Here is a 20,349-nt window from a genome sequence, read left to right on the forward strand (position 1 = left end):
CTTCCAGGAGAGTTGGGCCCCTGACCCCATATATCGAGTAGGGTATCTGAACTTTTTCAAACCTGCGATTCAGGGCCCCAAGGGGAGAGCCTCCGGAGGACTAGTGGTCTGGGTAAGACAGTCCATCGGGTATAGTCCGATTGAACTTACAGTGGCTAATCCTGACCTATTAGGAATCATGCTTAGCAGGGCAGACAAACAGGATATAGTAATCATAAATATCTATGCCCGGGGACGCCCAGGTGGTCGTAGGCCGAACATCATGGATGATTTAGACCAGCTCCTTGATGAAATAGGAATGGATAAACTTATCTTTTTAACCAGGGATCTAAATTGTTCATTTGAACCATTGCTCAGTGTGGGCAAGGATTTGGGTGTTGAGGAAGATGCAGTTTGGGGCGTTCCGCCTTTACTTATAGATAAGGGTGTGAAGGCCACCGAAGCGGCACTTCGCTGGCTAGGGCTGTGTCTGGAACGAGGTTTCAGAGCAGTAAATGGGCGCACGTAATCTGACAAGGTAGGGCATCCCACTTTTAACAACGGGGTCAGTATGAGCAGAATAGACTATATTTTGATCAAAATAGAATTCTGGTCACTGGTGATTGACATGGAGGTAGTGGCACGACCAGAGAGTGACCACAATCCCCTTTCGTTAACCTTGAAGTTTGACGGGGATAGAGGCGAACCTCTTAAAAATCCCTGCCTAACGTCCGAAGCCATTCTGACAAATGACAGAAGAAGAGTTAAATGGTCTAGGGTAGTTGAAGACCCCTCCATTCTCAACGGTATAGAAAAGGAAGCCTTGGTTACTCTTAAACTCATGAAAGCCCTCCCACACCCCTCGGGGGGGCACTACTCAGATTAGCGATCTTCATGAGCAGTGCTTTTCAAAACTCAAAATTTTACTAACGCAACCATTCAATCCAAAGAAAGAAAAGGTTTCAGGTCATCAAAACACATGGTACAATAAGAGTTGTAGGAAAGCACATAGCAGTATGATTAAGGCGATTAAAACTTGTGTTACTAGTGACATTAAAATAGCGCGGGTATTATATAAAAGAGCCCAATGGGCCGCTAAGAAAGAATGGGATGAGCAGCTCTGGTCAGAGCTCCTTATGGCGTGCCAGTCATCCAATCAAATCAGGTTTTGGGAAACCGTTAAGTGGGGCCTCAATCCAGACTCCAGAATTCCAGTCAATCATGTTCCTCCTGCCGAGTGGGTAGCTTTTTATTCCTCCCAGTTCAGGGCTTCTAACACAGAGCAACACATAGAGCTGGTATCTCCATACTCCAACTCTTGCCCTTCTCTAGTTTTTACTTTTTTAGAGGCAGAGTTAGCTCTTAGTGCGGTACAATCTGGAAAAGCTCCAGGAATGGATGCAATACCGGCAGATCTTTTTAAAACTAATTTACACATCTGGGTTCCCTATATAACTATGCTCATCAATGCCATTGCTAAAGGGGCAAGGATCCCTGTCTCCTGGAAAGGGGCGGAGATCTTACCCATTTTCAAAAAAGGTGACCGATCGATCCCGGGCAACTACCGCCCGATCAGTTTGATCGATACAATCCAAAAAATAACTGCTAGGATGATCCTTGTAAGAATCCAGGGGTGAATGGAACAGGTTAGCATTTTATCACCAATGCAAGCCGGATTTAGATCTGGAACCAGTACAATAGATCAGGTCCTTAGACTAACTATGTTGTACTGGAAGGTTGTCCTGTTAGGCGGAGGAGCAATTTATGCCGCCTTCGTGGATCTCAAGTCGGCCTTCGACCTTGTGCCCAGGGAGAAAATGTGGAACGCTTTTAACTCAATGGGCATGCCGCCTGAACTCCTGAACTTAGTAATTAGGTTACATGAGGACAATTTTGCCAGGGTGAGATGGGGGAAGCAAGGGCAGGTGACTGATAGCTTCCCAGTAACACGTGGCGTCCGTCAGGGATGCGTGTTGGCCCCTACCCTTTTCCTCTTGTTTATTAATCAAGTAGTTGAGTTCTTTGTTGATACCCCAACAGATGCACCAACTTTGGGAGGAACTAGGTATCCGATGCTAATCTTTGCAGACGATACGTTGCTCCTCTCAAAAACTCGAAAAGGATTACAGACTGCCCTCAATAGATTTGACGAGTTCTGCAGGGCAAATGACTTACAAATTAATATTAGCAAGACCAAATTTATGGTCTTTAGCAAAAATCGCCCCATCAAAAGCTCAGTTAGTCTAAATGGTGACAGCGTTGAACAAGTAGAGGTAATTGGGTGTGACATTAGACTATCGCCTTAGCTGGAAACCCCAGATTGAGGCATTATACCTTAAACTCGCACGCCTCACTGGTTGCTTAATTCAGGAGCATAAGAAGTCCCATACCAAACGTATTGCTCCAGTACTTAAGATCTATGATGCCAAAATTAATGCAGCCACTCTGTATGGTGCTGACCTCTGGGGTTTTAAAGGTCTAACCCTTTTGACCAAAGCCCAAAATAAATTCTTGCCCAATTTGACAGGTCTCCCCCAATCTACACCTACTAAATCTCTGTTGTTAGACCTGGGCGTTAAGCCCATTAATGAGTTAGCCCGGTATCGCTTGGTGGCCTTGTGGCGACGGATTTGGACCTCTCCAGATCTCAGCCTATTTGCCAGCGAACTAGCCGAGATAAAAGCAACATTGGGCGCTCAAAGATTGCATGGTTGAGGGAAGTGAAAATGATTTTAGAAGAGATGGGTCTTAACCAGCTATGGGTCTCTCCGGGGACCTCTTTGTTCCCTTCTAAACAGGATTTCAAAGATTTGTATTGGGCCTCAGTTAAACATTCATCCGTAGTTCAGTCAGATGATACCACCAGTTTAACAGGCCTCTTCTTGACTCATAAAGTGACCCCCTCTCTGGAAACCTATTGGGATGTGATCACTAAGACCCTCGACCGGAAACTATACCATCAATTCCGTGTCGGATCTCTACCCATTAACTCTTTTACTTCCAAGTGGTCCGCCAATTCATGTGATTTCTTCCCTTTCTGCCCAACTCATTTGGAGAGTATGGGCCACTTCCTCTTCGCTTGCCCAGCTTACCATGTACCTAGATTGAAATGGATTAGGCCCATTTGTTGTAGGCTGGGAATTAAAGGGAGTGCTGATGCCCTGAAGATATTCCGCACTAATACTTCTGAGCTGGTAGTGGTTGGCCTTGCTAAATTTCTTGGATGGGCATGGGTCATTCGTACCAGGAACCCAAATGTATTTTAACCTTGAAATGATCTTAACTTAAAAATGATTGTTAATGTATTTTTGTATTGCTAAAAGTCTTACCATACTGTTTAATATTCCTTTTAAAAGATGTTTGTAATGATGGACTCTTTGTCAAAATGTTATACTTAATGTCTTGATATTCCTGTCTTTTATGATTTTACTATTGAAATAAAGACTTATGAACTGAACTGAATTACCCCTGCAAAGGCCATCGATGGCACCGTATATAGTATCAATGAGGTTGAACCTAGTGCCAGTCATCCAACAGAGTAACTGCTTCAACCGGCCCAATATTGGCCAGTTGTCCCCTCAAAGGGCATACTTGAAAGGTCTACTACTGGGCATCACTGAGAACACATCGTTTATGCTTCTGAGGGCCTACTAATGGAGTCTGAGACAGTGCTTGTATCAATTGGCAAAGTAACAAGAATCAGTGACCACGCTGACCTTGTGAGGGGAGTCCACGGTCTCTTAGATTGTCCAATAGGTCAACTTCTGATGTTTGTGTACTAGTTCAACTTCAAGGCAACTAGAGACTTCATCTGCTGTGATCATTATATGGAGCCCTTTGTGAGTGCTGCAAACACCCACACTGGTGATTTTCCATGGTAACTGAATGAGTTCTTCAGAGATGAAGTACTGGCCGTTCCTTTATGTGGAAGTACTTATTCACATCAGACATAAAACACTACCTTCCAGCCACAGGACTACTGCAGGAACAACCTTTCACAGATAGCCACTTTTGACGTGACAACTGCCTGATGACCAAGTCGGCATGAAGTTGTGAGATCACACATTCCCATGCAGGCTCACTGGATGCAAAAACTGATAATACATGTTGGTCACCAGGGAATGAGCAAGACAAAGGAGAGGATCTCAGAAAGGTCTGGCTCTTGGAAGTGGACTCAATGGGTGCCTGATTCTGATAGACCAAGATGCTGGCCATAGAAAAAGGGGATCACTAAGTACTGAAACCCTTTTGTTGGCATTTGTTTTCTGGGAAAAATAATTAATGTGTACCTGTCATGAATAATGAAGCACTGGGAAGTAGCAAATTTAAAACAAGGTGACTAGATAAAGAAATAAAGACTTAAAAAGCTGTTGCGGCGGAGAACGACCGGCTGCGCCAGGGAACAGTTGTTAAGCATATTACCTGTTCCGCCACCGCCATTCTACAGGGCCCCCATACCCCTCTGCCATGGGTATTCATTCAGGGGGCACAACATGTGCCCCCCTGTCTGTATACTCCCAAAGGTACAGCACGGCATGGACGTTACAGTCCATGCCGTGCTGGAACTTTCTTGCCGTTCCGATTGCAGTGCCTGTTTTCCAGGCACGCCATGGGAAAGGTGAAGGACCGTCCAATGGAACACAAGTTCAACTCGTAATACGGCAGGCGGTCCATGCGTGGGTTTGGCACAGCTGTACTAGCGGAGATCCAGCGCAACTGCCCCAAACTCATACTCAGGCCCTTAGCCATCATGAATAATATACCGAGAGTGAGTAAGGTTTTACTGTCAGTACACTTCGGTCATTGACCTGCTTGGGTTTGCCTCTTTCAGCCATTGCTTGAATAGTGTCTTTCACATAGTGGACCAGTCCCCCTAGTGTTGCACATTGTTACATTTTGCAGTGATTGGTCAAGGAGTCAGTCTCATTGTAGCTAAGGAGATAGCCCCCCTGTTAGGAACTGTGGGGAACATGAGGAGCCTGGAAAGGTTTTGTTTTATTGTTATTGAGATTCTTAATCAAGCAAAAAAACAGCATCCAGGCACATGCTGCAACAAAAAAATTGGCAGCATGACTTCTACAAAAAAAATTGTAATATGGGGCCAAACTCAAATTGGCCAACAAAGTAGCACACCTTATCTCATAAGACTTAATGAATTTGCATGCAGTCTCAATTACAGCAAAGACATGCAGCTCATTTTAAAATGGCCTCTGTGATCAAACATGCTTTTCTGTGAAAGTATGGCCCTTGCACATACCAGTTATTACACCAGCAAACACAACAGACAGGTGAGCTTATACTGTGGCATATAATGCTGCATCATGCCCTGCTCCCAACAAGTGACTCTTCCCACATTTGGTACAAGTAGCTTGGGCACCCACAAACCTTACTTACTTATGCCTACTATCCCTCCTGTGGTATAGGCCATCGACCAGGACTCTACACAGCCATCTCTGTCCTGGGCTTTTCTTTCAAACTGACCCCAGGTGTAGTAACCCACCTCCTTACAGTCTGCCTCGAGGCTTCAAGGCCATGTGGTTCTTGGCCTTCTTCTTTTCTTTTTACCTTGAGGGTTCCAGGTGAGAGCCTCTCTGGTAGTGTTTGATGCAGGCTTGTGGAGGGTGTGACCTATCCAGCCCAAGGGTCGTTGCATTATTTCTTCATGAGCAGGGAGTTGGAAAGTCTGTTACTGCGCATGGTGTTTGGCCAGCGGATTTGGAGGATTTTCCTTAGAAGTTGTTGATGAAGGTCTGGACTTTGTTGGTGGTGGTCACTGTTGTCCTCTAAGTTTCCGCTCCATACAAAAGGACTGATTTTACATGGGTGGTTTGCAGTGTTAGATCCGTGATGCTCCAGATCTTCTTTAGCTGAATGAAGATAGCCCTTGCTTTGCTGATTCTTGCCTTGACATTGGTGTCTTTGCCACCCTACTTGGCTTTGACACTGCCCAGGTAGGTGAAGGCCTCAAAAGCAAACACAAGGAGATGAGATGACAGCCTCAACCGCTTCCAGTGCATCCACCTGCAAGAGTAACTGCAGTTAGATGGCCCTGTTAGCCTCTGTGGATGTTGAGTCCAAGTTGTGCTGATTTGGCTGCCACTTTGTTGGTGTGCTCTTGCATCTGCAGACAGGTTTTGGAGAGTAGGGCTAGGTTGTCTGCAAAGTCAAGGTCATCGAGTTGTGTCCAAGGTGTCCACTGAATCCCGTTTCTTTCTCTGGCAGTGGAAGTCTTCATGATGCGGTCTATGGCCAGCAGGAAGAGAAAAAGTGAGAGCAAAAAACTCTGGAAGACTCCGGTTCTCACTTTAAAGGCTTCCATGAGTTGTCCTCAATGGACAATCATGCAGGTCATTCCCTCGGTAGAGTTCCTGTTGATTCTTACAAGTTTATCTGGCACACCAGAGTTGTAGAAGTGTTTTCAAAGGGTATCACTGTCTATGCTGTTGAACGCCTTCTCATAGCCAATGAGGTTTACATAGGGTGGGGATTTCTTTTCCATCCACTGCTCAATGATGATGCACAGTGTTGCAATCTGGTCTGCGCAGAATCTATCTTTGTGGAAGCTAGCTTGCTGGTCTTGTAATTGAGCGTGGACTTGCTCCTTCATTCTGTTCAGGATGACTCTTTTGAACACTTTGCATGAGCTTATTAGAAGAGTAATCCCTCTGTAGTTTGAGCAGTTTACTTGGGTCACTTTTCTTGGGGATCTTTATCAGATATCCTTCCTTTCACTCAGATGGCACAAATTCCTACTCCCAGATCTATCCAAACATAGGGTAGTCATGTCTACTGATATTTCAATATCTGTCTTCAGTGCCTGTGCAAGAATGTTGTCAGGTCCTTCTGCCTTCCAATTTCTCAGATGTTTGTTGGCTTGCCGTATTTATTCGTTGCTTGGTCTGTTTCAGTTGATTGGCAAGTCCTTGTCAGCTGGCTGTATGTCTGGTGGAGACTGCTGCACGGGCTGGTTTAGCAATTCTTCAAAGTGCTCCACCCACCTTCGTTGTTGGCCTTTGTTACCCATAAATATCTTCCCAGCTTTGGCTTTAGGGGGTCTTCTGGTTTGCTAAATCTGCCGGAGAACTTTCTTTTTATGTCACAGAGTTCTTTTAAGTTTCCATGCATTGCTGCTTCCTGGGCTTCTGTTGCTAGACCATTTATTAATCTTTGCTTGTCTGCTCTTAGGAGTCTCTTTGCTTCCTTGTTGGTTTTGGTGTATTCACCTTGAGCTTTCACTTTTTCTGCTCATGTTCGGCTGATGTTGATTGCAACTTTCTGTTCCTTTCTCACTTGGATGTTGCAGAATGTCCAAGTGTAGATTTGTTCTTTATGATGGTGTTTCTTGGGACCCATTACCTCCTGGCAGGTTGATGTCACTGTTTCTTTGAACTCTCCCACTGGCGTTCTAATGGGTCTCTGTTGTCCTCTAGTTCTTACATGACTTGAAACTTGTTACTAAGGGTGACTGAGTATTCACTCCAGTTCTGTGCATCTTTGAGCAGGGTGGTGGTATATCACTGCGTGGGTTTGTCATTTCCGTCCATGCTTTCTTCAGCTTTAGCCTGGCCATGACATGGTGTTGTTCTAATGCCACGTCCACTCCTCGCATCACTCTCACATCCTGCAGGGACCTTCAGAACTTCTTGGTAATGTAGACATGGTCATTCTGATTCTCTGTTAAATGGCCTGGTGACACCCTTTGTGTATTCTTTTATGTGGGAATAAATTACAGCCTATTACTAGACTGTTCAGGGCACAGAGACCTGCGAGCCTTTCACCATTCTCGTTCATGTTGCCAAGGTGTTATCCATTACTTTTTCATACCCAGTGTTGTTGCTTCCAATCTTGGCATTGAGTCATCACTCATAAGCCTGAATCCACCATTAAGAATCCCCTCCCAAATATAAGGTTGGGTTCTAGAGAGGTTGGTGGCAGGGGCAGTGGGCAATGTGCTGCTTCTGTGATGTTAAACTGCAGTGTACAGATGAGGTCAGGTAACCCAGGCAAAAACTTGGCTAGAAGGTCTTATCTTACATGAGTCCTTCCCGATGAGGAATTGTTGATCCATCATTGGCTGGGTGTACAGTGCTGCAGAGACCAGGCAGGAAGTTTTGTATCTGCACCAAGAAAGTTAAGAGACCCAGACCTACATGCACGGGATCCAGAGTCCTTGCAGAGGGACAGCTAAATGTATGGATCAGATGTGAGACATGCAAGACCGTCAGGTATCAACAGTTCAGCCCCACCTGTCTCCCACACTATACCAGCCACATAAACCGCCCCTTCTCCCACAAATTGCCTCCCTCACTAGCCCATTCCCACTACCTTACCACTGTCTCCAACAACACTCTTGACTGCTGCATACTGCTCTTATCCATACACACAATCACTATCTACTCCATCCAATCATCTACTCGTTTGTCAGGATCTGCTCCACGGAATCCGATTGATGCTCATAAGGGTCCACCTCCCAATGTCACAAACCCTCTTGTAATGTAACACAGAGGCTTTGAACCATCAGGCGAGGGATAAAAGAACAGGGAAGGGAAAGGCAAGGGTCAGCTGGGAAGGGATATACCTGAAACGACAAAACATATACTTAGAAATGCTCTAGTGAAAACAGTCTACTCTCATATAGTCTCACTAAACAAGCCTCAGTACCTTTTGGTATGGAAGTAAGCCACCTTGGTGATAACTCCTCAATTACCTTCTGCCACTCTAGAAATCCTAGAGGAACACAAGCATAGGTCAGGGAAAAAGCACACTCTCTCGAACACTCAGACCGCATGTATCACACCCCTGCATAGCATACCATGACAGAAAGCAAGAGAGGTGAAAAACGGGGTTCTGGGATGCACTCAGCTCCTAGCTGGCTTAGCACAAATGAGAAAGTTCCACTAGAATGAAATCATAAAAGCACGGGTTCCTTTTTCATAGAAACGGCAGTGTGTGGGAAGCAAGAACCACTGCACTCCGCTCTACAAGTAATTAGGACTTAAACATATACAACGAACCTCCCAGCTCTTAATTGAATAAGGAAAAAAGGTGACAGTGCACGGTAGCGCGTGGATGCGACCACCACCGCGCTCCGCGGACTGGTAGAAGCAACCTGGCTAAGTCCAAAACAAAGAGTATGACCCTTTAGTTCTCCTGGAAGTTAACGTCACTCCCAATGAGGCTAGAACGGCAACGTGCGGCTGTTAACCGCCGCGCTCCGCTCAATACAGGATACAAACAGAACACTGCGTAACAGGAAACCCGCCGGTAATTGCTCAGAAGCACCCTGCTGTTCTGATCCTACCTGGATCGAGGACACGAGGACTCCGACCGAAGCTCAGTCCAAGACAGCCGGAGGACGGCTGAACGGCGTCTCACAACGGTTCCCGGAACCCGGAACCAACACGAATAACACGCAACAGGAAGCGTGTTTGGATGGTACAAATACTCCCCTTTTTCCGGGGAGTCTGGGTAATGTAGTTTTTTCCTCGCGCGTGCACCTAGAGATTCCGCAATGCAGGTGCAACAGGGGAAATCCTGACAGTATGTCCTCCCTCCTAGCGCCTTCTAGGGCCAGGTCTCAGAGGGAATTTACGGTGATAAGAACGGACCGCTCAGGAGTGTGGATGTTCTGTACCGGTTCCCAAGAATCATCCTCAGCTGAGTACCCCTTCCAGGACACCAGATACCACAACACTCCCCTCCGATACTTAGAGTTCTTGATGCTCCTCACCACATACTCAAAACCGTCATCACAAGAAACAGGAGGAGGTGCATGCCTCCTGGCCCCAAATGCCGGCTTCAACAAATTGCAATGAAAAACGGGATGGATTCTGAGTGTACCTGGTAACTTCAACTTATATGCCACTGGGTTGATCTGTTTCAGGATGACATAAGGGCCAATGTATCTGGGGTGAAAGATGCTGCGCAATTTGAAAGGGATGTTCCTGGTAGAAAGCCACACCTTATCCCCTACAGCATAGGATGGACCTGCCCTCCGATGCTTGTCCTCTCCTCTTTTGTAATCGGCCCTTGCTCTCTGTAGATGAGCTCTGATCTTCTTGTGCACCGTATGTATTTTACGCATATGCCCCAACACAGTAGGTTGATCCGCTACCCCTTCCGGGATGCTGATGGGGGAGAAAACGGGCGTTAAAACCATAGGTGGCGCAAAAGGGAGACACACCCAGTGAACTGTGCCAGGCGTTGTTGTACGCCACTTCAGCCATCCACAACAGTGAGACCCGAGAATCCTGAGCTTCAGCAGCATAGCATCTAAGGTATTTTTTCAGAGTTTGGTTCAGCCTCTCTGTTTGCCCATCAGTCTGAGGGTGAAAGCTAGTGGAGAGCGAAGACTGGATATGCATAGCCATGCACCAGGCCTTCCAGAACCTGGCGATGAACTGCGGGCCCCTATCCGAAATAATCACCTTGGGTATCCCATGCAAACGAACAACGTTGCTTAACAGTAACTGTGCTGTTTGACTGGCGGTGGGGAGGTTTACACAGGGAACGAAGTGTCCCATTTTTGTGAGGCTATCGATTACCACCAATATAGCTGTTTTGTCTTGGTCTGGGGGTAGTCCTGTCACAAAGTCGACGCTGATGGTCTGCCAAGGCCTTTTTGGCGTGGGTAGAGGCATCAACAGCCCCTTTCGTTTTCCTGTCTCATTTTTGGCGCGGGCACAATCCTCCCAACACCCTACCCATATAGTTACGTCTTTCTTGATGGTCTCCCACCAGAAATGGCGTTGCAACAACTGGACTGTTTTGTTCGCACCTGAGTGACCTGCCAACAAGAAGTCATGACACCATTCAAAAGCCTTTTTTCTTAAAGCCACACTAGGTAGAAACAGTTTGCCATCGTGAAATGGTAACCCTTCCTTCAAAGAGCGACCACTCCCCATAGTAGCCCAAGTCACCCATGCATCATGAGCTCTTGATTGGCGGATCATATCCAAGAAGGTGTTTGCTTGTACTACACAAACCACCTTTCCCGGATCCACTATTGCCTCCATGGATTTTACACTAGAAGTGTTGCCAGTCTGATTCTGCCTGGACAGGGTATCTGCTTTCCTGTTCTCTACCCCAGGTTTATACGTGATAACGAAGTCGTATTCAGAGAAAAACAACATCCACCTCATCTGTCTCTGAGTGAGGTTCCTAGCTGTTTTCATGTACTGAAGATTTCTATGGTCAGAGAACACGGTGACCGGGAAAGAGCCTCCCCACAAATGTTGACGCCATTCCTGGAAGGCTTTCTTTATAGCCAACAACTCCTTCTCGGCTATTGTATAGTTTGTCTCTGCTGGGCACAACTTTTTGGACATGTAGGCTACAGGATGTAGTTGCCCTGTGGTCTGATTCCGCTGTGACAAGATAGCCCCTATTTCTGTGTCTGAAGTGTCCGCTTCCACTATAAAAGGTAGTTCTGGTTTGGGATGGGCCAAGATTGGAGCGGAGGTAAAAGCTTCTTTCAGAGTCTCGAATGCGTTATTCCCTTCTGTAGACCAAAGGAAATCAACTCCTTTTCTGAGCAGTTTAGTCAGAGGTGAAGCTACTAGGGAAAACTGCGCTATAAACCTACAATAGTAGTTCGCGAATCCCAGGAAACTCTGGACGTCTTTTACACTGGATGGAATCGGCCAATCATGGACCGCCTTCACTTTTCTCTCCGACATTTGCAACCCCGTAGGACTCAGAATCACTCCCAGGAATTCTACCTCAGTCACATTGAATTCGCACTTACTCAGTTTACAAAAGAGCTTGTTTTCCCCTAACCTCTGTAAGACCTGAGAAACATGGTGCCTGTGGTTTTCAGTTCTGTCTGAGTAAATGAGAATGTCGTCTATGTAGACGACCGCACAGACGTCCACAAACTCCCTCAAGACATCGTTAAGAAAATACTGGAATGCCGCCGGGGCGTTACACAGCCCAAACGGCATTACAGTATATTCATATAGTCCATAACGAGTCTTGAAGGCAGTTTTCCACTCGTCTCCTTCCTTCACACGCACCAGATGGTACGCACCCCTTAAGTCCAAGCGGGTGTATATCTGGGCATCCCTCACCTGATCTAATAGCACTGAAATGAGGGGCAAAGGGTATCGGTTTCTTACCGTGTTCTTATTTAGTACTCGGTAATCCACATAGGCTCTCAATTCTCCATTTTCTTTTTTAATAAAAAACAAAGGAGAGGCCGCTGGGGATCTAGAGGGTCTGATGAATCCTATCTCAACGTAATGAACAAGGTATTCTTTTAGGTGCGCAGTCTCAGGCACTGACAGTGCGTAGACACGACATGACGGTAGTGTGGCTCCCTCCACTAGATCTATATGACAATCGTATATCCGGTGTGGGGATAGTTGTTCTGCCTGGCTTTCACTAAAGACATCTTCTAAACGCTTGTATTCTGATGGCAGGATAACCTGTTTCTCCGCTGCTGTAGCCACTACCACAGGAAGAAAGAAGGCAGCCGCTGTTTGTGTCTTGAAAGTGTTCACATGCTCCTTGCATTCCTCTGACAAGAACCGTACCTCTTTTGTTTTCCAATCAATCACCGGATTGTGATAGCTCAGCCAAGGCATTCCTAAAATGACCTCATATTGAGGGGCTTCTATGATGTTATAGGCTAATTCCTCTCTATGCCATCCCTCTGGTCCCTTAAAGGTCAAGCCCACCACGTCCGTCTGCTCAGCAATAAGGCCAGATATCAGAGGTTTACCGTCCACGGCCAATACCTCCTCGGGGGTCTCTCTAGCTACCCTGTGCAGGAACAAAGAGTTTACTAAGCTGCTGTCTATAAAATTCCCTGTGGCCCCTGAATCAATCATGACCTTGACTGATGTATTCGCTGCTGACTCTCCAGGCTCATTGGGAGAACAATATGTGTCTCCATCTCCTGCAAAGCCAGGACTGTTAACAAAGGAATCTTCATAGGTTGGGACTCCCTATATTTTTCCTGAGGGTTATCTGTTGCTGCCTCGGACCCCCCTACAACTGAGACCGCTATTCTTTTGTTTTTGTTCCACACTCCAGAGGTCTTTGGTTTGGTGGGGCATTCTTTAAAATATTGTCCCTTCTTCCCACAGTAAAGACACAACCCCAGGGCTCTACGGCTTTCTTTTTCTTCCCTAGACAACGGTGCTCTTACTGCTCCGATCTCCATGGGTTCCGAGCCTGACTCAGAGGAAGGCATAGATCTGTGAGGAGCAGATTCGGACCCAACAGAAACCCTGTCCCACTTTCTCCTTTCTCCTCCCCTTTCACTCTGTCTGCCATCCAAACGCAAGGTTAGATTGATCATGTCAGTGCAGGTGACTGGTTGGGGATCTATCTGTGCAATGATGTCTTTTAGTCCATCTCTTAATCCTTGGTAAAAAAGCGACAACCTCTTTTCCTCTGGCCATGACGTCTCTGCCACTAGTCTATTGAAGTCAGTCAGGTATGACACTAAATCCCTCCTTCCCTATCTAAGGGTGAGCAATTCTCTGTCTGCGCTAAAAGTGGTAGCGCGTCTATCGAAAACCCTCTCAAATTCAGCACGAAAGGCGGCCCAATCGGATAATATTGCGTCATTGTTTCTCACCAGGGGAACCGCCCAATTTGCGGCATCCCCTATTAGATAGGAAATAGCAAAAGCTACCCTCGAACGATGGTTCGGAAAAGAGGCCGGCTTGCAAGAGAAATGAAGCATGATCTGCGTCAAAAACACCTGCGTTTTAGTTGGGTCGCCAGAATAACGCTCTGGACTAGCCAAAGGAATGGGTGGGGGTACAGTGACCTGCACTTGCGAAGAGGATGCATCAAAAGGATTTCTACTCAGTCTTTCTACCTTATCCCTTAAGTTAGCCGCTTCAGTCTTGGAAGCCGCCAACTCCTGCTGAACCAACACTAAGGCTACGAGTACTTCTTCCATGGTAGCCATTATAAACACAACCGGATCGGGTAGAGCAATTTTCGTGGGCGTGGGTTTTTTTTCCAGCTGGGAAGGGATATACCTGAAACGAGAAAACATATACTTAGAAATGCTCTAGTGAAAACAGTCTACTCTCATATAGTCTCACTAAACAAGCCTCAGTACCTTTTGGTATGGAAGTAAGCCACCTTGGTGATAACTCCTCAATTACCTTCTGCCACTCTAGAAATCCTAGAGGAACACAAGCATAGGTCAGGGAAAAAGCACACTCTCTTGAACACTCAGACCGCATGTATCACACCCCTGCATAGCATACCATGACAGAAAGCAAGAGAGGTGAAAAACGGGGTTCTGGGATGCACTCAGCTCCTAGCTGGCTTAGCACAAATGAGAAAGTTCCACTGGAATGAAATCATAAAAGCACGGGTTCCTTTTTCATAGAAACGGCAGTGTGTGGGAAGCAAGAACCACTGCACTCCGCTCTACAAGTAATTAGGACTTAAACATATACAACGAACCTCCCAGCTCTTAATTGAATAAGGAAAAAAGGTGACAGTGCACGGTAGCGCGTGGATGCGACCACCACCGCGCTCCGCGGACTGGTAGAAGCAACCTGGCTAAGTCCAAAACAAAGAGTATGACCCTTTTGTTCTCCTGGAAGTTAACGTCACTCCCAATGAGGCTAGAACGGCAACGCGCGGCTGTTAACCGCCGCGCTCCGCTCAATACAGGATACAAACAGAACACTGCGTAACAGGAAACCCGCCGGTAATTGCTCAGAAGCACCCTGCTGTTCTGATCCTACCTGGATCGAGGACACGAGGACTCCGACCGAAGCTCAGTCCAAGACAGTCGGAGGATGGCTATACGGCGTCTCACAACGGTTCCCGGAACCCGGAACCAACACGAATAACACGCAACAGGAAGCGTGTTTGGATGGTACAAATACTCCCCTTTTTCCGGGGAGTCTGGGTAATGTAGTTTTTTACTCGCGCGTGCACCTAGAGATTCCGCAATGCAGGTGCAACAGGGGAAATCCTGACAGTATGTCCTCCCTCCTAGCGCCTTCTAGGGCCAGGTCTCAGAGGGAATTTACGGTGATAAGAACGGACCGCCTCAGGAGTGTGGATGTTCTGTACCGGTTCCCAAGAATCATCCTCAGCTGAGTACCCCTTCCAGGACACCAGATACCACAACACTCCCCTCCGATACTTAGAGTTCTTGATGCTCCTCACCACATACTCAAAACCGTCATCACAAGAAACAGGAGGAGGTGCACGCCTCCTGGCCCCAAATGCCGGCTTCAACAAATTGCAATGAAAAACGGGATGGATTCTGAGTGTACCTGGTAACTTCAACTTATATGCCACTGGGTTGATCTGTTTCAGGATGACATAAGGGCCAATGTATCTGGGGTGAAAGATGCTGCGCAATTTGAAAGGGATGTTCCTGGTAGAAAGCCACACCTTATCCCCTACAGCATAGGATGGACCTGCCCTCCGATGCTTGTCCTCTCCTCTTTTGTAATCGGCCTTTGCTCTCTGCAGATGAGCTCTGATCTTCTTGTGCACCGTATGTATTTTACGCATATGCCCCAACACAGTAGGTTGATCCGCTACCCCTTCCGGGATGCTGATGGGGGAGAAAATGGGCGTCAAAACCATAGGTGGCGCAAAAGGGAGACACACCCAGTGAACTGTGCCAGGCGTTGTTGTACGCCACTTCAGCCATCCACAACAGTGAGACCCAAGAATCCTGAGCTTCAGCAGCATAGCATCTAAGGTATTTTTTCAGAGTTTGGTTCAGCCTCTCTGTTTGCCCATCAGTCTGAGGGTGAAAGCTAGTGGAGAGCGAAGACTGGATATGCATAGCCATGCACCAGGCCTTCCAGAACCTGGCGATGAACTGCGGGCCCCTATCCGAAATAATCACCTTGGGTATCCCATGCAAACGAACAACGTTGCTTAACAGTAACTGTGCTGTTTGACTGGCGGTGGGGAGGTTTACACAGGGAACGAAGTGTCCCATTTTTGTGAGGCTATCGATTACCACCAATATAGCTGTTTTGTCTTGGTCTGGGGGTAGTCCTGTCACAAAGTCGACGCTGATGGTCTGCCAAGGCCTTTTTGGCGTGGGTAGAGGCATCAACAGCCCCTTTCGTTTTCCTGTCTCATTTTTGGCGCGGGCACAATCCTCCCAACACCCTACCCATGTAGTTACGTCTTTCTTGATGGTCTCCCACCAGAAATGGCGTTGCAACAACTGGACTGTTTTGTTCGCACCTGAGTGACCTGCCAACAAGGAGTCATGACACCATTCAAAAGCCTTCTTTCTTAAAGCCACACTAGGTAGAAACAGTTTGCCATCGTGAAATGGTAACCCTTGCTTCAAAGAGCGACCACTCCCCATAGTAGCCCAAGTCACCCATGCATCATGAGCTCTTGATTGGCGGATCATATCCAAGAAGGTGTTTGCTTGTACTACACAAACCACCTTTCCCGGATCCACTATTGCCTCCATGGATTTTACACTAGAAGTGTTGCCAGTCTGATTCTGCCTGGACAGGGTATCTGCTTTCCTGTTCTCTACCCCAGGTTTATACGTGATAACGAAGTCGTATTCAGAGAAAAACAACATCCACCTCATCTGTCTCTGAGTGAGGTTCCTAGCTGTTTTCATGTACTAAAGATTTCTATGGTCAGAGAACACGGTGACCGGGAAAGAGCCTCCCCACAAATGTTGACGCCATTCCTGGAAGGCTTTCTTTATAGCCAACAACTCCTTCTCGGCTATTGTATAGTTTGTCTCTGCTGGGCACAACTTTTTGGACATGTAGGCTATAGGATGTAGTTGCCCTGTGGTCTGATTCCGCTGTGACAAGATAGCCCCTATTTCTGTGTCTGAAGTGTCCGTTTCCACTATAAAAGGTAGTTCTGGTTTGGGATGGGCCAAGATTGGAGCGGAGGTAAAAGCTTCTTTCAGAGTCTCGAATGCGTTATTCGCTTCTGTAGACCAAAGGAAATCAACTCCTTTTCTGAGCAGTTTAGTCAGAGGTGAAGCTACTAGGGAAAACTGCGCTATAAACCTACAATAGTAGTTCGCGAATCCCAGGAAACTCTGGACGTCTTTTACACTGGATGGAATCGGCCAATCATGGACCGCCTTCACTTTTCTCTCCGACATTTGCAACCCCGTAGGACTCAGAATCACTCCCAGGAATTCTACCTCAGTCACATTGAATTCGCACTTACTCAGTTTACAAAAGAGCTTGTTTTCCCCTAACCTCTGTAAGACCTGAGAAACATGGTGCCTGTGGTTTTCAGTTCTGTCTGAGTAAATGAGAATGTCGTCTATGTAGACGACCGCACAGACGTCCACAAACTCCCTCAAGACATCGTTAAGAAAATACTGGAATGCCGCCGGGGCGTTACACAGCCCAAACGGCATTACAGTATATTCATATAGTCCATAACGAGTCTTGAAGGCAGTTTTCCACTCGTCTCCTTCCTTCACACGCACCAGATGGTACGCACCCCTTAAGTCCAAGCGGGTGTATATCTGGGCATCCCTCACCTGATCTAATAGCACTGAAATGAGGGGCAAAGGGTATCGGTTTCTTACTGTGTTCTTATTTAGTACTCGGTAATCCACATAGGCTCTCAATTCTCCATTTGCTTTTTTAATAAAAAACAAAGGAGAGGCCGCTGGGGATCTAGAGGGTCTGATGAATCCTATCTCAACGTAATGAACAAGGTATTCTTTTAGGTGCGCAGTCTCAGGCACTGACAGTGCGTAGACACGACATGACGGTAGTGTGGCTCCCTCCACTAGATCTATATGACAATCGTATATCCGGTGTGGGGATAGTTGTTCTGCCTGGCTTTCACTAAAGACATCTTCAAAACGCTTGTATTCTGATGGCAGGATAACCTGTTTCTCCGCTGCTGTAGCCACTACCACAGGAAGAAAGAAGGCAGCCGCTGTTTGTGTCTTGAAAGTGTTCACATGCTCCTTGCATTCCTCTGACAAGAACCGTACCTCTTTTGTTTTCCAATCAATCACCGGATTGTGATAGCTCAGCCAAGGCATTCCTAAAATGACCTCATATTGAGGGGCTTCTATGATGTTATAGGCTAATTCCTCTCTATGCCATCCCTCTGGTCCCTTAAAGGTCAAGCCCACCACGTCCGTCTGCTCAGTAATAAGGCCAGATATCAGAGGTTTACCGTCCACGGCCAATACCTCCTCGGGGGTCTCTCTAGCTACCCTGTCCAGGAACAAAGAGTTTACTAAGCTGCTGTCTATAAAATTCCCCGTGGCCCCTGAATCAATCATGACCTTGACCTGATGTATTCGCTGCTGACTCTCCAGGCTCATTCGGAGAACAATATGTGTCTCCATCTCCTGCAAAGCCAGGACTGTTAACGAAGGAATCTTCATAGGTTGGGACTCCCTATATTTTTCCTGAGGGTTATCTGTTGCTGCCTCGGACCCCCCTACAACTGAGACCGCTATGCTTTTGCTTTTGTTCCACACTCCAGAGGTCTTTGGTTTGGTGGGGCATTCTTTAAAATAATGTCCCTTCTTCCCACAGTATAGACGGTGTACAGACAAAATATCGACTCCAAAATATCGACTGGACATAATATCGAGTTTTAAATATAGACTGGACAAAATATTGACTGGACATAATATCGACTACAAAAATATCGTTTTTCAGGTAAGTGAAGTAATATCGACTGTATAAAATATAGATAGCAAAAATATCGAATTTTTAATAATATATAATATTTTATAGTGTATTTTTATGTAATAATATGTGTGAAAAGTGTGTCTTAATGTTATAAAATATTTTCTTAAATGAATTTTGTTTTTATAATAATTGCGTAATGTAATTCTGTAGCGGGTTGTGGGTTTATAGGGGAATAGGGTGGGAAGTAATTTAATAATAATTAATTAATATATGTTTGTTAATATTTTTAATTAATAATTAATTGATAATTAATTAATAATAATTAGTTAATTAATTAATATAATTTTGAACATATTTTGTATTAGTAATTAATTGGTAATTAATTAATTGTAATTAGTTAATTACATTAATTAGAGTAAATTTTTAATATATATAATTTTGTGTTATTTTTAAGTAATTAATTTGGAAAAAATAATATTAATTATTAAAATAATTACAGCTAATGTGCTAATATATTTACTTTATTGTTATTGTTAATTAATAATTAATTGGTAATTAAATAATATTGATACATTTTGGGTAAAGGAGCATTTTTAGGGTTCAGGGTCAGTTTTCAGTTTTAGGGTAAAGGGGTATGTTTGGGGTTCAGGGTCAGTTTTCAGTTTTTGAGTAAAGGGGCATTTTTAGGGTTCAGGGTCAGTTTTCAGTTTTAGGGTAAAGGGGTATTTTTAGGGTTCAGGGTCAGTTTTCAGTTCATGGGTAAAGGGGTATTTTTAGGGTTCAGGGTCAGTTTTCAGTTCATGGGTAAAGGGCTATTTTTAGGGTTCAGGGTCAGTTTTCAGTTCTTGGGTAAAAGGGTATTTTTAGGGTTCAGGGTCAGTTTTCAGTTTTTGGGTAAAGGGGCATTTTTAGGGTTCAGGGTCAGTTTTCAGTTTTTGGGTAAAGGGGTATTTTTAGGGTTCAGGGTCAGTTTTGGGTTTTTGGGTAAAGGGGTATTTTTAGGGTTCAGGGTCAACAAATAAGATTGTAAAAATTTATTTTTATTATTTTCATTTATTATTTAATTATTTTAATTTAATTTAAGTATTTTTAAGTATATTTTAGTAATTAAATTTTAATATTAATTTAATTTAACACTGTTTTTAATAAAGTCGATATTTTTTACATCTATATTATTGTTAACGATATTTTGTACTCGATATTTTTGTACTTACCTGTTTGTAGATACAAACTCGATATTTTGACTGTCGATATTTTGTCCACGATATTTTGGCAAGTCGATATTTTGTCCCTCGATATTATTTCAGTGATCCAGTATAGACACAACCCCAGGGCTCTACGGCTTTCTTTTTCTTCCCTAGACAACGGTGCTCTTACTGCTCCGATCTCCATTGGTTCCGAGCCTGACTCAGAGGAAGGCATAGATCTGCGAGGAGCAGATTCGGACCCAACGGAAACCCTGTCCCACTTTCTCCTTTCTCCTCCCCTTTCACTCTGTCTGCCATCCAAACGCAAGGTTAGATTGATCATGTCAGTGCAGGTGACTGGCTGGGGATCTATCTGTGCAATGATGTCTTTTGGTTCATCTCTTAATCCTTGGTAAAAAAGCGACAACCTCTTTTCCTCTGGCCATGACGTCTCTGCCACTAGTCTATTGAAGTCAGTCAGGTATGACACTAAATCCCTCCTTCCCTATCTAAGGGTGAGCAATTCTCTGTCTGCGCTAAAAGTGGTAGCGCGTCTATCGAAAACCCTCTCAAAT

General features: G+C 45.4%; 1 protein-coding gene across 1 annotated transcript in view; it reads left to right on the forward strand.

Moving 5' to 3' along the window:
* The window catches only part of LOC147702954 (protein bicaudal C homolog 1-A-like), a 344,675-nt gene that overhangs the window by 76,708 nt on the left and 247,618 nt on the right, over nt 1-20,349 (forward strand). The window lies entirely within an intron of this gene.

This window comes from Lissotriton vulgaris, chromosome 7, assembly GCF_964263255.1.
Source record: "Lissotriton vulgaris chromosome 7, aLisVul1.2, whole genome shotgun sequence".
NCBI classification, from domain to species: Eukaryota; Metazoa; Chordata; class Amphibia; order Caudata; family Salamandridae; genus Lissotriton; species Lissotriton vulgaris.